Below are 5,170 nucleotides of genomic sequence, written 5' to 3' on the forward strand. Positions count from 1 at the left end.
TCTGAACGGAGAGGGACGAGAGTGAGAGAGAGAGAGAGCAGTGCTCCCAGTCCCCCCAACCACCACAATTACACTATCTGTGTGCATGGAAGAAGGAGCAGAGAGAGAGAGAGAGAGAGCGAGAGAAACAGAGAAACAGAGAAACAGAGCGAGGGAGAGAGGGAGAAAGACAGAGAGCAAGAGAGACAGAGAGACAGAGAGACAAAGAGAGAGAGAGAGAGAGGGGTGGTCTCTGATGTGGAGGTTCCCCGGCTCAGGTCCCGGGGCGAGCTGGCTTCATTAAGAAAAGGAAGTTGCCCAAACGAGAACATTGTAAACATATTAGGAAAGCAGAGGAGAAGGAGAAGAAGGAGGAGAAGCAGAAAAAAAATGAATGGGACGTTATTTACGCTGCACACTGAACACTGAATGTGTTAGTACCGTGATGTTATGGTCCTTTAGGAAAATCAAAAGTCTTTATCAGTTTTCATTTATAGGATGGGAAATGTGCACTTCGACCACATGCTCTGTAGCAACATTTGATCCCCTTATTGTCGTGTTTACGCTGGATCTATGAAAATCGTCACAGTTTAATTATATTTGTATATATATGTATCTATGTTTGCATCAACACAGAGTCCAAGAGACAGCGAGTAACAGAGCTCCTCAGCGCGCTGCTCCACTGTGTTTGACTGGGGAGCAGGAACGGGTCTAAACGCGGCCCATGTGTGTGTTTAGCGGCATTAGGCTCCAGGCTTCTCTGGGTTAATGATTAGCGAGTCAGTTCTCTGTGTCCCCCTTTTAACTCTCCGCTTAAACGAACCGGAGAGAGGGGTTAGGCGATGAAGGGGAATACTCGTGATTATTTCTCGTACCATTTCTGCATAGATTGATAACCAGCTGTTCGAGGTTTGAAGTTTTAAAACCGGCTGACTTCATCAACTCACAGAACGATATGAACCAGAATTTATTTTTTCTCATTGTTCCATTCGAACAGCCCGATCCGATTAGGTAGGTGTTGGAACATCCTCCATGTGTTTGTTAATGTGCAAATAGGGTGTTACTTTGCATACATCCCTACGGTGAGAGAGGCTTTTTATCGGCTTTTGGGCGGAGATTCTGGTACATATTTAAGCACAGCTATTGTAAAAATGGCTCCCTTCCTGTTGTTGTTGTTGTTGTTGTTATGTGAAGACTTGATTTCATTCATGCCCGGGGAAGTGAATTTATTTAAATGCAGATGTTCTTTCACAGTTGGCAGTGCCAACAGATCCAGAGTCAGAATCAAAACCTTGGAGACAACGAGAGAGGCCCAAACTAGATTATGTTGTCATTGAAAACTAAATCTTAATAGACTTTATCTTAATTAAAATCTTTAAATCTTAATTAAACCTTTATTTAACCAATCTCAATGAGATTGAAAATTCATTTTCCATGAGAGACCTGGACAAGAGGCTGGCATAAAACAAACTCATACATTACAAACATAACAATTCAAACAAGGACGCATTTTTACGCAATTAAAATACATTTTATTTCATAGTGAATGACCTGTTCCTCCATTAATGAGGCAAAGGCATCAAATGAAAACAAGACTTTTTGGAGGGTTCTCCAATCTTTGCTTCTCAGGAGCTATGAGCATAAGTAAGTAGGGACGACTCCAAGGAATGTGAAATGTGAAAATATTCAGAAGATATTGTATTATTTGTTGATCACTTTCGACATCGGTTCATTTAGTCCTCACCTCAGTAGCCTGCTAACTTAGTCCTAACTGTAGTAACCAATTATCTCGTATTCCACCCCGCTAAACAGTAATGTGATTTCCTGAAAGGTTAAACCAGAAGTAGAGGAAGCTAGCGTTGAATTAAAATGTGTGTACGGAATTAAGATGAACAACATCTGGTGAAGTCAACAGGCTTTAATTCCTCTGTCTCCAGCTTGTTGTGAATTAACAAGGGAACACGTTTGATACGCTGACAGGAAGCACCCTAGTGAAGAACGCTCGTTCACCTTTCTCCACCTGGAAACATTTCCCCGAGGTGTGACTCCCCGCTTTCGTTCGTTCTTATAATCAGCATTTTACCACTCGAATAATCATCGTTTAACCAGTCTTGTTCTCCAACTCTTGTCTTATTATAGGTCAGGGCCTACAAGGTACTTATTTGCACTATATTTGATCATTTGACATATGTTCCATCACAGGATCATGCCTAATAATCCCTGCTGCCCTTTCCCCGCCTCATTCTCCGGCCGCAGTCACCGCACTCCGGCGGCCGTTCCTCCCTTTGTCTTTAGCCTGCTCTCCCATTATGTAAAGTGGTCATCAAGGGGTCACGGAGGTGATGCCGAAGTTGTAAAATGGCCTGAATCGTGGTGACCTATGGCTGCCTGAGCATATCTAATGCAGCGGCCGTGCCTCTGGGCCCGGTCTGCCAATACCGGCTGATTATAACGAATCAGGTGGCTCTTAACGCCATAATGTGATCAATTTCTCATTCCACTGAATAAATAACATGGCAGATAGGGAACTCTGTGTGACCCGCTGTTAACCCCGCACCCTCATTATTCATATTAGAGCATGAAAAGAGAGAGGGAGGCATTGAGGGGCAGAGGTAGAAACAGGTCAATTTTAGCTAATTATTTGTTAAAAAGGTAGTGGGGCAGCGTGGAAACATGTCACCGTTTGAATGAATAGTCACAGGACTCTTTTATGACATCTGTGGTGAGAGCAGCCACCACCACAACAGCCCTGCGCCCACTTTTCCCTTCCTCGGGGACCCATAAGGGCTAACAGATGTCTGCTGCGTTGCGCAGATAGTCGGAGTGGTAGCCCAGACAAACGCCCCCAGCTACCCCAACGAGGGACTCCACGGCTGGGGGAGAGAATACAACAGCCCAGTCTCCCTCCCCAACGCACAGCTCACACACCACAAGCTAACACGGGAGGAGAAACACAACATGTTGACCACGGCCGACAACACCAGCGGCGCCAATGCCCCTCTGTGATGAGTTCAGGGGGTCGGCTCTGTCTTACATCAGACACCCCGGTGTTGGGACGCTCTGGTGGAGGAGCTCTGTAAATCTGGTCCCCGGTCTAGATTTACAGCAAGCAGGTAAGGCCGCCCCCCCCCCCTCTCACCGCCCCACTGCCCTCCCCCCTCACCCCCAGCCTTTGTTCCGGCCTCAGTAATGGAGCCGGTTTCCGAGCCGGCGGGATCTCTTGTGAATCGTAACCAGAGGAGCGCTGCCGGCGTATCCGTGTGCCGGTCAAACCGTACGAGACGCACTTGACACCCGCGGGGCGGAGGGGTGAGCTTTACACGATACCCAGCAGAGCCCGACGCCGCCGCCGCGCGATCCAGTCCGCGCTCCTCGTTTATTACTTCAATTACATCGTGTGCTTATTCGCTGCTTTTTCTTGGCTTTTTATTTTGGGGGGACGGGGGACTGTTGTGGATCCAGTGGCCGTACCGCGAGGGCATGGTCCACCTGACAGCCAATATCTGATGCCTATTGGTCTCTATAGGTACTATCGGTCCAGCCTTATCTTATTCTCATCATCTCGCCCTAATCAAGGAAATGGATGCACTTAGATGTGGCCATTTTCACTTTGGTAATTGCCAAAGACTTTAATTAGGCTTGATCAAACAAGCTATTTAAGTGATTGGAAATTACCGGTGCCGTTGCAGATAGGACACATCTTTAACAACTTAGAGAGACAACAAGAGACAGAAAATAGCATCTAAACCAGGGTAATCGTGACCATCTTTGCACGTGTGGTGCGTACATGCGCACGCACGTGTGCACACAAGTACACTCACACACAAACACATACAACCACACACACATACACGTGTACACACCATGGAACGCGATTATACATTTTATATTTTTGGTTTCTTGTCTTTAAGTGAATCGAGAAAACAGTCTGCCGTTCTCAGTGCGTGGTATCTATTATTTTGGGCTGAATTTTACGCAACATATGTTGATAATATGTGATGATGGTGTTGGAGGTGGGGGTCTCAGTCTCACATGAGAGGATCACCCACCTAACAGGTTGGTGGAGCAGAGGTGCTCCCTCTTCCCTCCCTTTCTCCCTCCCTCCCTCCCTCCCTCCCTCCAGCCCTTACTAAAGCTTGGTTAGGGAAGGGGAGGAAGGAATGGAGGGAGTGAGAGAAGAGGAAGGAGGGAGGAGAGAAGGATGTTGTAAGAAGGGGGGAGGGGGGGGTTGTACATGTTATTAATTATAACTCGACATGGTGCAGACGGCTGCTACCATGTGTGTGTGTGTGTGTGTGTGTGTGTGTGTGTGTGTGTGTGTGTGTGTGTGTGTGTGTGTGTGTGTGTGTGTGTGTGTGAGTGTGAGTGTGTGCGGGGGTGTGTGTGTGTGTGTGTGTAAGTGTAGGCGTGTAAGTAGCCTCATGTGGGAACAACATGGAGGCTCAGGGGCCCTGCGGTCTTTTTGTTTTCCATGTGGTTCGCTAAATGTTTCTGTTCTTTATTGTTCATGAATTTTGTTAACATGAAAATTATACGTAGCGAGAGCTATGGAACTAAATCACTACGAAACAAGGGCCGAAGGAAAAGCGTATTCCATGAAATAAAACGAAAACGTTTCTGTGTTGCTGTCCAATGACAGATATCTGCCTGTCTGCAACTCACGCAGAGCTGCCTTTTTGTCTGGTCACATGGAAACTGTTTCATGTGTGGATGGATCCTCTCTGCTGTAGAACTCTGCTGCAGTTTGCTTTATCAGACACTGCTTGTCAGGTGGGGAAAATGCTCTGTTGGCAATTCGGTGTTTCATCGTATTACAGCATTGTGTAGCATCTTATCCTAGCTCTCTTTGTTGTACACGGGGAATGGGTTAACCTACCGATTGTTATTGCTTGTTTCACCTTCTTCTTACAGATGTACTTATTGCAAGTCGCTTTGGATAAAAGCGTCTGCTAAATGCCCTAAATGAAAATGTTGATGTAAGTCCATCTTGCGTGTCCCGCAGCATTTATGAAGCCCCTTCACCGTCTCCATGACCTGGTTCATACCACCGCCGGGTAAGGTCTGGCGACGGCCCAGACGCAGACCGGCCCGTCAGAACCCCGTCCAGCAGGCTGTTGACTCGGGTAGGATGAGAAACCAAGAGCCTGGGGGTCCTGAGAAGTATCCACGCAGGTCCTTCCTGTTGGACTCA

The sequence above is a fragment of the Gadus macrocephalus genome, chromosome 14 (genome assembly GCF_031168955.1).
Source record: "Gadus macrocephalus chromosome 14, ASM3116895v1".
Classification (NCBI taxonomy): Eukaryota; Metazoa; Chordata; class Actinopteri; order Gadiformes; family Gadidae; genus Gadus; species Gadus macrocephalus.